Source organism: Ovis aries, chromosome 4 (assembly GCF_016772045.2).
Source record: "Ovis aries strain OAR_USU_Benz2616 breed Rambouillet chromosome 4, ARS-UI_Ramb_v3.0, whole genome shotgun sequence".
Lineage (NCBI taxonomy): Eukaryota > Metazoa > Chordata > Mammalia > Artiodactyla > Bovidae > Ovis > Ovis aries.
This window is the reverse complement of record NC_056057.1, coordinates 33796013-33807992: the sequence shown is the minus strand read 5'-3', so window position 1 is coordinate 33807992 and position 11980 is coordinate 33796013. Positions and strand designations below refer to the sequence as shown.

The 11980-nt window shown below is 38.6% G+C and overlaps 1 protein-coding gene across 2 annotated transcripts in view; it reads left to right on the top strand.

Annotated features, from left to right (window-relative positions):
• The window catches only part of LOC132659671 (uncharacterized), a 43657-nt gene that overhangs the window by 5894 nt on the left and 25783 nt on the right, over window positions 1-11980 (top strand). The gene's annotated exons all lie outside the window — the stretch shown is intronic.

Genomic DNA, 11980 nt, shown 5'->3' with positions numbered 1-11980 from the left:
CTACCAAGTTAGCAGTTATTTCCTGCACCCCTGCCTGTTTCTACCAGCTCTTTCCTCTGTGCTTCCCATCCTGACATGCTCATTATAGTTGGTTGTGAACTAGGAAAGCAGATAAGTAAATTTATCCAGTGTTTTAAAAAAAAGCACTGAAACACTTAAGTTCAGTGAGTGAGCTTTAGCACTCTGAACCTGTTAATGTCTGGTGCTGAATAATCAGGGGAAAAAAAGATATATTCCTGTACTTGAACAAGGTAGTTAAAATGCAGATATGTGAAATGTTACTGAATATCATTGGTGATATAATCGTCTAAATAACTTTAAGTGCAGTGACTTACTTTCCTTGTTACTATTTGCTTGAGAATGCTTTAGCAGGTTGTTCATACCTTGCCTATCGTGATTATATTTTTGGCTAAAGCTCTTTTAATCAATGCTATACATAGTAGAACTTCCGGTTGGGACTTTACTTGTTACTGTATGGCTTTGGAGAAGATTCAGTATCATTTCTAAAGAGTCTTAGAGCCTTAATCATAAGTGATCCCAGTGAGACAGGATGATCGTCTTAATGGTCAGAGGTCAGCTTCTCAGCATTCACAGAAGATCCTTATCCCTTCCCCTAGCTTAACTGGCTTCATATTCAACTGATAACGGAGAATAGCTGTCCACTACACATTTATTAGAGGGTATTGTGTTAATCTCACTGCTGATTGATAAATGTCAGAACTTGGTTGAGAGATGCGATATTCAGGGGGAAATATGTGGAGCTTATCCACTATTGTATTAGTCTTACAGGTTTATAAACTATATCCCTGGGTCCACCCAGAGAGCAGCTGAGTGTGTAGGTTGCATCGCTTTGCCCTGTCCTGTCTCCAGTTGCTTTTGCCCCATCTTACTTTGGTAAGATTCCAGCAGACTACCAGGCTACTGTCCATGGGGTCGCAAAGTGTTGGACATGACTGAGCGACTTCACTTCACTTCACTTCACATCGAGTGTCAGCAGAGGAAGCCTTGGAAGATCTTGAAATTGTTGTCAAGAACATTGTTTATTATGTCAAAAAAATGTCGTCTTTTTGTAAAGATTTCTATGAGAAATATGTCTTTCTTTGTGTGTGTGTGCCAAGAGTTGTATCTTTAGGCAATTGATCTACTTATATCTACTGGGCACAAATGAATGTGTAGCTGGCAACTTCTTTTTTTCTCATACAGCTATTAGAAATCTTAGCGTTAAATTGGGAGAAGGAAATGGCAGCCCACTCCAGTATTCTTGCTTGGAGACTCCTGTGGACAGAGGCGCCTCGAGGGCTGCTGTTCATAGGGTTGCACAGAGTCAGACAAGACTGAAGTGACTTAGCAGCAGCAGCATGCATTGAAGAAGGAAATGGCAGCCCACTCCAGTATTCTTGTCTGGGGAATCCCAGGGACAGAGGAGCCTGGTGGGCTGCTGTCTATGGGGTTGCACAAAGTTAGACACAACTGAAGTGACTTAGCAGCAGCAGCAGCAGCAGTGTTAAATCTGTGGCCAACCTCTGAAACATATAGAGAACACCATAGTGATATATTTAGCCTTGTTTCTAGCTACACTTTGCTTCCATTTTTTAAATATAGATTTTTATTGATTTATCATATGCATATAGAAAAGTACACACAGCATAGGTGTACAATGATTTTTTTGCAAAAAGAACAGAGCTTTCTATCCAGCACCCAGTTCAATAAAAAAGCGCATTACCCAAAGGAGACAAGATCATTGTTTCAGAAAGGCACCTGCGCTTGCATGCTGATCGCAGCATTGCTTGGAATAGGCAAGACATGGAAAGAGCCTAAGTGCCCATCAGATGGTGAATGCATAAAGAAAATGTGATGTGCCTGCACAATTGAAAATTATCCAGCCATAAAAAAGGGGGAATCCTGCCATTTGCCACAACATGGATAGACCTTGGGGGCATTATGCTAAGTGAAGTAAGTCAGGGAAAGACAAGTACTATGTGATCCCACTTATATGTGGAATCCTAAAGAAACCATACCCACGAATACAGAGAACAGGTTGGAGGGAGGTTAGCAAAAAGGTGAAGGTGACAAAAGGTGCAAACTTCCAGTTTGAAGATAATTGAGTCCTGGGAATCCAATATTACTAACAAAAGAGAACACTACCCAAAGCCCCAGAAATCTCTTCCTTCCCTTCTTCCAGTTACCACATACGCCTAGCTTTTAGCACCATTAGTTTTGCCTCTTTTTGAATTTGGTACAGCATTGAACATTAAATTACAGCTATGTGCAACAAAAAGGATGAATCTCACAAACATAACGCTGAGCAAAATAAGTAGAAAAAGGTACATATTATTCCATTCATTTCAAATTCACAATGAGGCAAAACTCAACAAATCCCATCTGTGATGTGAATATACCACAGTTTACCCATTCTGCCTAAATAGGACACTTGCATTGTTTTCACTCGTTGACTATTACTAATTGAATATGTCTTTTGGTGAATATATGGACCTACGAGCGTGGCAACATTCCAGGAATCAGTGAACTAAGATGGACTGGAATGCGTGAATTTAACTCAGATGACCATTATATCTACTACTCTAGGCAGGAATCCCTTAGAAGAAATGGAGTAGCCATCATGGTCAACAAAATAGTCCAAAATGTAGTACTTGGATGCAATCTCAAAACGACAGAATGATCTCTGTTCATCTCCAAGGCAAATCATTCATTATCACGATAATCCAAGTCTATGCCCCGACCAGTAATGCTGAAGAAGCTGAAGTTGAACAGTTCTGTGAAGACCTACAAGACCTTCTAGAACTAACACCCAAAAAAGATGTCCTTTTCATTATAGGGGACTGTAATGCAAAAGTAGGAAGTCAAGAAACACCTGGAGTAACTGGCAAATTTGGCCTTGGAATACAGAATGAAGCAGGGCAAAGGCTAATAGAGTTTTGCCAAGATAATGCACTGGTCATAGCAAACACCTTCTTCCAACAACAGGATAAGACTCTACATATGGACATAACCAGATGGTTGACACTGAAATCAGATTGATTATATTCTTTGCAGCCAAAGATGGAGAAGCTCTATACAGTCAACAAAAACAAGAACAGGAACTGACTGTGACTCGGATCATAAACTCCTTATTGCCAGATTCAGACTGAAATTGAAGAAAGTGGAGAAAATCACTAGACCATTAAGGTATGACCTAAATCAAATCCATTATGACTATACAGTGGAAGTGAGAAATAGATTTAAGGGACTAGATCTGATACACAGAGTGCCTGATGAACTATGGATGGAAGTTAGTGACATTGTACAGGAGACAGGGATCAAGACCATCCCCATGGAAAAGAAATGCAAAAAAGCAAAATGGCTGTCTGGGGAGGCCTTACAAATAGCTGTGAAAGAAGAGAAGCGAAAAGCAAAGGAGAAAAGGAAAGATATAAGCATCTGAATGCAGAGTTCGAAAGAATAGCAAGAGAAGATAAGAAAGCCTTCCTCAGCCATCCATGCAAAGAAATAGAGGAAAACAACAGAATGGGAAAGACTAGAAATCTCTTCAAGAAAATTAGAGATACCAAGGGAACATTCCATGCAAAGATGGGCTGGATAAAGGACAAAAATGCTATGGACCAAACAGAAGCAGAAGATTTTAAGAAGAAGTGGCAAGAATACACAGAAGAACTGTACAAGAAAGATCTTCATGACCCAGATAATCACGATGGTGTTATCACTCACCTAGAGCCAGACATCCTGGAATGCAAAGTCAAGTGGGCCTTAGCAAACCTCACTATGAACAAAGCTAGTGGAGGTAATGGAATTCTAGTTGAGCTATTTCAAATCCTGAAAGATGATGCTGTGAAAGTGCTACACTCAATATGCCAGCAAATGTGGAAAACTCAGCAGTGGCCACAGGACTGGAAAAGGTCAGTTTTCATTCCAATCCCAAAGAAAGGCAATGCCAAAGAATGCTCAAACTACCGCACAATTGCACTCATCTCACATGCTAGTAAAGTAATGCTCAAAATTCTCCAAGCCAGGCTTCAGCAATACGTGAACCATGAATTCCCTGATGTTCAAGCTGGTTTCAGAAAAGGCAGAGGAACCAGAGATCAAATTGCCAACATCCACTGGATCATGGAAAAAGCAAGAGCATTCCAGAAAAAACATCTATTTCTGGTTTATTGACTATGCCAAAGCCTTTGACTATGTGGATCACGATAAACTGTGGAAGATTCTTCAAGAGATGGGAATACCAGACCACCTGACCTGCCTCTTGAGAAACCTGTATGCAGGTCAGGAAGCAACAGTTAGAACTGGACATGGAACAACAGACTGGTTCCAAATAGGAAAAGGAGTAGGTCAAGGCTGTATATTGTCACCCTGCTTATTTAACTTCTATGCAGAGTACATCATGAGAAACGCTGGGCTGGAAGAAACACAAGTTGGAATCAAGATTGCTGGGAGAAATATCAATAACCTCAGATATGCAGATGACACCACCCTTATGGCAGAAAGTGAAGAGGAACTCAAAAGCCTCTTGATGAAAGTGTAAGAGGAAAGTGAAAGAGTTGGCTTAAAGCTCAACATTCAGAAAACTAGTATCATGTCATCCGGTCCCATCGCCTCATGCCAAATAGATGGGGAAACAGTGGCTGATTTTATTTTGGGGGGCTCCAAAAATCACTGCAGATGGTGATTGTAGCCATGAAATTAAAAGACGCTTATTCCTTGGAAGGAAAGTTAGGTGCAACCTAGACAGCAAATTGAAAAGCAGAGATATTACTTTGCCAATAAAGGTCTGTCTAGTCAAAGGTATGGTTTTTCCAGTGGTCATGTATGGATGTGAGATTTGGACTATAAAGGAAGCTGAGCGCTGAAGAATTGATGCTTTTGAACTGTGGTGTTGGAGAAGACTCTTGAGAGTCCCTTGGACTGCAAGGAGATCCAACCAGCTCATCCTAAAGGAGATCAGTCCTGCGTGTTCGTTGGAAGGACTGATGTTGAAGCTGAAACTCCAATACTTTGGCCACCTCATGCAAAGAGCTGACTCATTTGAAAAGACCCTAATGCTGGGAAAGATTGAGGGCAGGAGGAGAAAGGGATGACAGAAGATGAAATGGTTGGATGGCATCACCGATTCGCTGAACATTGGTTTGGGTGGACTCCGGGAGTTGGTGATGGACAGGGAAGCCTGGCATGCTGCAGTTCTTGGGTCGCAAAGATCGGATACGACTGAGCGGATGGACTGAACTGAACTGGCAAGCCTGGGTGATATGTTATGTAGATGTTTGGCTTCACTGGATACAAGTTTTCCGAAGGCATTGTACCAGGCTGCATAGTAGTGAGCAGTGTACAGTTGACTCTTGAACAGTGGAATAGAGTTATGGGCGCTGACTCTGAACATGGCCTAAAATCTGCATGTAACTTCACAGTGGGCTGTATCAGCAGTTCTGCATTCTCAGATTCTACCAACTGCTGACTGTGTAGTACTGTGAAAGTGAAAAGTGAAGTCTCTCAGTCGTGTCCGACTCTTTGTGACCCCATGGACTGTAGCCTAGCAGGCTCCTCTGTCCATGGAATTTTCCAGACAAGAATACTGGAGTGGGTTGCCATTTCTTTCTCCAGGGGATCTTCCCAACCCAGGGATTGAACCCGGGTCTCCTGCATTGGAGGCAGACGCTTTACCATCTGAGCCCCCAGGGAAGCCCATGTAGTACTGTATTCAGTGAAAAAGCCTGCATTAAGTGGACTCATGCAGTTCAAACTCATGTTGCTCAAGGGTCAACTGTATGAAAATTCCAGTGTCTCTAATCCTCACTAACACTTGAAATTTTTCTGTCTTCACTTTAGCGATTCTGGTGTGTTTGATGGAGTGTCACATGGCGATTTATCTAATTTGTATTTCCCTGATCTGTTGAAGTTAAGCACCTTTCCATAAGTCTGTTGGCCATCTGGAGAGTCTCTTTTATGACATGCCAGTTCAAGTGGTTTATCATTTGCAATGTCTGATGTTTTGTTTGTGTAATTCTTTGTACATTCTGTGTGGATCTTTGCTGGGTCTATGTGATGTAAGTATCTTTCCCCATGTGGTGGCTTGATTTTTCATTCTCTTTATGTTGTGATAAATAGAAACTCATAATTGTGGTAGTCCATCATAAATTTCCTTCTTGGTTCATGCTTATTGTGGCCTGCTTAAGAAATTGGTCTAGTACTCCAAGCAATGAAAATATTCTGTTTTCTTCTAAAGGATTTAGTTTTGTCTTTTACATTTATATCAAGAATCCACCTGTACTTTATTTTTTGTTTATGCTGTAAAGTATAGGAGTCAAAATTAAGTATTTTCCTTAGGAAAATCAGTTTGACGTGTGCTAAATAGCTGCAGTCGTGTCCAACTCTTTGCTACCCTGTGGACAGAAGCGCTTCAGGCCCCTCTGTCCATGGGATTCTCCAGGCAAGAATACTGGAGTGGCTTCCCATGCCTTCCTCCAGGGGATCTTCCCTAGTACCATTTATTAAAAAAGACCATGCTTCCCTCACTACACTCAAGTGTCACATTTACCATAAGTCAGGTGACTGAGTGACTGGACAACAACAAGGTGATGGCATCATTAGTGTGTGTGCTTCCGGACTCCCTCTTCTGTTCCATTAGTCTATCTGTTCTTGAGCTAATATCATAATAACTATATCTTTATAGTATGTCTTGGTGTTTGGAAATAAAAGTTCTCCAGCTTTGTGTTCAAGACTGTCTTGTCTATTCTTGGGCTTTGCAAACTAGATATTAGGATCAACTTGTAAATTTCCATTTTAAAAATCTGCTGGAATTTTTTCAAGATTAAATTTAATCTATACATCATCTGTCATCTTGACAAGACTTAAATGCAATCCATGAGTAAAAAGTGTCCATCCTTTCATGTATTTGTAATTATTCTGAAATTTTTCTCAAAGATGTTTCATAGTTTTGAATATATAGATTTTATATTTTTAGATTTGTTCTCCCATATTTAATATCTCTGTATTATAATAACTTTAAAACTTTTTTCTTTTTTGCTGATATATAGACATTAAATCGACTTTTTATAATGTTGTTCTTGTAATTAGCAATTTTACCAGTTGTGCTGTTAATGCTAATAGATTATCTGCAGTTTTTTGTGTGTGTATTTAGCATTCTGAAAACATTGTCATGTCTTCTACCTATTTTATTTCTTCTCTTTTTAAATTTTACGGCTTTTCTTTTTTGTCTTTCTGCACTGCCTAGGACCACAGTATTGTAGAAAGCATTAACAGTTTTACCACTGATGTTTGCAGTAGGTTTTTCTTAGTTCTTTTTTTACTAATAGATTGCTGAGAATTTTTATTGTAAGGGGATGCTGAATGAGTTTGAGCAAACTTTGGGAGATAGTGAAGGATAGGGAAGCTGGCAAGCTACAATTTATGGGGTCGCAGAGTCAGACACGACTTAGCAACTGAACAACAACAAATGTTATCAAATACGTTTTCTTCCAAGATGAACATATGATTTCTCTCCTTTTTTCTCTTTATGTAGTTAATCACACTAATTGACTTTTTGATGCTAACTCACCCTGGAATAAATAAACTGGGTTGTGCGGTGTTATCTTTTTTACGTATCTTTACATTAAGTGAGGTGATATTTTATTTGGGATTTTTGCATATTCATGAAAGCAATTGATCTGTGATTGTTCTTATAGTTGTCTAGATTTGTCAGTAAGATTATCTGACTTTACAAATTGGGAAATGTTCTTTTATTCTGTTTTGTAGAAGAATTTGTGTACAGTTAATATTATTTCTTTCTTAAACTTTTGGAAGAATTCACCAGGGAAGAAATCTGAGCCACAAATTGTCTTTGTGGGAAGTCTTTTAGTAATAGACTCAATTTATTTAATAGATACCAAACAATTCAGATTTCCTGTTTATTCTTTTATCAGTTTCAGTGAGTTTTTCAAGGAATACACCTATTCATGTATGTTACCAAATTTAAAGCTTCTCTCAATATCCTCTGAATATCTTGTTATCATTTAAAAATCTGGTCATTTCCCATTTTTTCCTTCTGATTTTAATAATATCTGTTTTTCCCTTTTTTTTTTTTCTTGCTGGGAGTATATAAATTTTATTAATATCTTCAGAGAACCAGCCTTTAGCTTTGTTAATTTCCTTTCTGTATGTATCTTAGTTTGTTGCTTTCTCTTATTGTATTTAGTATTTCCTTCCTTCCGCTTTTTTATTAAGTTCCTGTTCTTTTTCTAATTCTTGAGATGGAAGTTTAGATCATTGTTTTTCGGCCTTTCTTCTTTCCAATCTGCATTTTCAGACCACAGATTGCCTTGTTTGACATTGCTTTGGGATAGCAAACAAGGGGCTTCCCTGGTGGCTCAGACAGTAAAGAATCTGCCTGCAATGCAGGAGGCCCTGGGTTTGATCTCTGGGTTGAGAAGATCCCCTGGAGAAGGGAATGGCAATCCACTCCAGTAGTCTTGCCTGAAGAATTCCATGAACAGAGGAGAGGACCCAGGTGGGCTACAGTCCATGGGGTCGCAGAGTCAGACACAGATTTAAAATTTGTATCTTCATTGTTAATTAGTTTAAAATGTTTTCTACTTTCTGTTGGGATTTCTTCTTTGACTCATTGTTTATTTTAAAAGGTACTGTTTAACTTTCAGACAGTTGAGGATTTTCTGTTTTTAGTTATTGATTTCTAACTTAATTCCACTGTGCAGAGAGTATTCGAAATGATTTTAAAAGTTTTTAATTTTTATCTATGCTTGCTTTCAGTTCAGTTCAGTCATTCAGTCGTGTCCGACTCCTGCGACCCCATGAATCGCAGCACGCCAGGCCTCCCTGTCCATCACCAACTCCCGGAGTTCACTCAAACTCATGTCCATCGAGTCAGTGACGCTATCCAGACATCTCATCCTCTGTCGTCCCCTTTTCCTCCTGCCCCCAATCCCTCCCAGCATCAGAGTCTTTTCCAATGAGTCAGTTCTTCACTTTACAATGCAAGATTTGGTCAATTTTAGTAACTCTTTCATATGCATTTGAAAAAAAGATAAACAGTCCTCTGTATTCAGCAGTTCCACATCCAGCAGTGTGGAGGGCCAACTCTAAGGAACTTGAGCATCTGTGGATTTTGGTTTCTTCAGGGTTCCTGGAAGCAATTCCCTGCAGATATCAAGGGAGGACTGTATTCTGTCATTGTTGATTGCATGTTTTATAGATGCCGTTGTGTTCCTAATTTCACTGTCCTCCTAGTTTTCTGTGTGCTCAGCCTGATGCTGAGAGAGGTGTGTTAGATCTGTCAGATCTGAGTGTAGATTTGTCTATTCCTCTGTTTAGCTCTCTCATTGATTTGCTACAATGTTTTGTTGTTTGATTACCAGGTGGGTACGGATTGAGAATTGTGATCTCTTCCTAGTGATTTCATTCCTTTGTTATCATGAAACGTCCTTCTTTATCTCTAATAGTGTTCCTACCTTAAAGTCTAGTTTTTCTGCTATTAGCATAGTTAAAATAGCTTTCTTTTAGTTAATGTTTATATGATATACTTTTTATTCTTAACTTTCAGTATTTCTGGGTCCTTAAAAATGTCTCTTTGTAGGCAGGATAGGATTTAATTTTACATTTTATCTAGTTGTTTGTTTAGAGCATTTAGCCTATTTATATTTAATATATTACATTTGGATTTATGACTACCAATTTACTATTTATGTTCACTTTTTATCTTATATATCATTATTTTTTGTTATTTCATTTATTCCATTTAGCTTTCTCTGTATGAACTTGTTTGTTATATATTCTTTTTCATTTTCTGTATAGTTTACCCTTGAATAGTATGAGGCTTAGGGGTGCTTACCTTCCCCAGGTCAGAAATCCACCTTTAACAGTCATATGTATGCAGTCAACCCTCCAGACTGTGACTGCATTTACAGATTCAACCAACCACAATCATATACCACTGTAGCATAAATGGGAAATAAATGGACCATGTATAAGTAGACTTAAACACTTCAAACTTGGGTTTTTCAAGGGTCAACTCTTTATATTTTTGATTTCTATCCTTTTGACCCTTGATTTATTACAGTAAATCCAAATTTAACTGTTACTGCTTCTCCAGTAATGTTACAACCATTTATCCCCCCTTATCCCAAAATACTTTTTAATAAATATGGTGCTCGTTATGCTGTAATCTAATTATCTTTTTGTCTTCTATTGGAATGTGCATTTCTCAAGTCCAGGAATGATAGTTTATTAAGCATGTATTTTATTCCCAGCATCTAGTACATAATAGGGATGTTTGTCAAATGAGGTAATTATGTCCAACTAGTGAAGAATAGTAGCAGTGAATATTTCTAAAACAAGGTTGAAGGTAAACTAAAGAACCATTCTCACTTCTTAAAAAAAAAAGGCCACCCTTATGAATAATCTCTAATGAGGGGTTTTAAACATCAGATAGCTTTAGATTCACAGATACAGAGAGCAAACCAGTGGTTACCAGTGGGGGAGAGGACTGGGGGAGGGGTAGTGTAAGGGTAGAAGATTAAGAGGTAAATGCTTTAAAAAAATTTTTTTGTTATATATTTTATACTAGGTATAAAATAAACTACAAGGATATATTATACAGCATGAGAAATATAGCAAATATTTTCTAGTAATTATCAGTGGATATAACCTTTAAAAACTGAAAAAAATAAAAAGCACTGAAATTAAAACATCTAATAGCTTCAGTAGTAGAACTGTCTATCTAGATTACTAGATAGCTTGTCATTGTTATTGTTCAGTTGCAAAGTCGTGTCCCACACTTTTTGTGACACTGTTGTGGGCTCTTGCCTTCCAGGCACCTCTCTCCGTAGAATTTCCCAGGCCAGGATACTGGAGTGAGTTGCCATTGCCTTCTCCAGGGGATCTTCCCAATCCAGAGACTGAACCCTCATCTCCTGTGTTGGCAGGCAGATTCTTTTCCACTGGGCCACCTGGGAAGCCTCGATAGCTTACTTATGTTAAAATACATTACTTGAGTATTTTCATTTGTCTTTGGACAAAGAAGAATTGAATTCCAAAGTGATATGTGATACAGGTGTCCAGCGAAAGTATTCTTTATTAAGCTGATTTTAATTGGAAATTATTTCATATTAGAAATCAAATGAATTAATTTAAGCTGGGAATTTTTTTTTGTTTGCATACTTTCTAATTCTAACAAGTTATAAAAAAATTGTTTTGTCCTAAACATAAGAATTAAACTAAAAAAGAGTAAACACAAAGAAAGAATATTAAAAAGGCAAGGGAGAAGCAACAAGTAACATACAAAGGAAACTCCATATGTTTAACAGCTGATCTTACAGCAGAAACTCTGCAGGTCAGAAGGGAATGGCAGGATATATTTAAAGTACTGAAAGGGAAAAACCTACAACCAAGATTATTGTACCCGGCAAGGAGCTCATTCAAAATTGATGGAGAAATAAAAAGCTTTTCAGACAACCAAAGTTAAGAGGATTCAGTACCACCAAACCAGCTTTAAAACAAATGTTAAAGGGACATATATAGTCAAGAAATACAACAGAAGAAAAAAGATCTACAAAATCAGTTCAGGTCGTCGTGTCTGACTCTTTGCAACCCCATGAACTGCAGCATGCCAGGCTTCCCTGTCCATCACCAACTCCCGGAGTCCACCCAAACCCCCATCTATTGAGTTGGTGATCTTATCCAGCCATCTCATCCTCTGTCATCTCCTTCTCCTCCTGCCCTCAATCTTTCCAATCATCAGGGTCTTTTCAGATGAGTCAGCTCTTTGCATGTGATGGCCAAAGTATTTAATTTCAGCTTCAACATCAGTCCTTCCAATGAACACCCAGGACAGATCTCCTTTAGGATGGACTGGTTGGATCTCCTTGCAGTCCAAGGGACTCTCAAGAGTCTTATCCAACACCACAGTTCGAAAGCATCAATTGTTTGGCACTTAGCTTTCTTTATAGTCCAACTC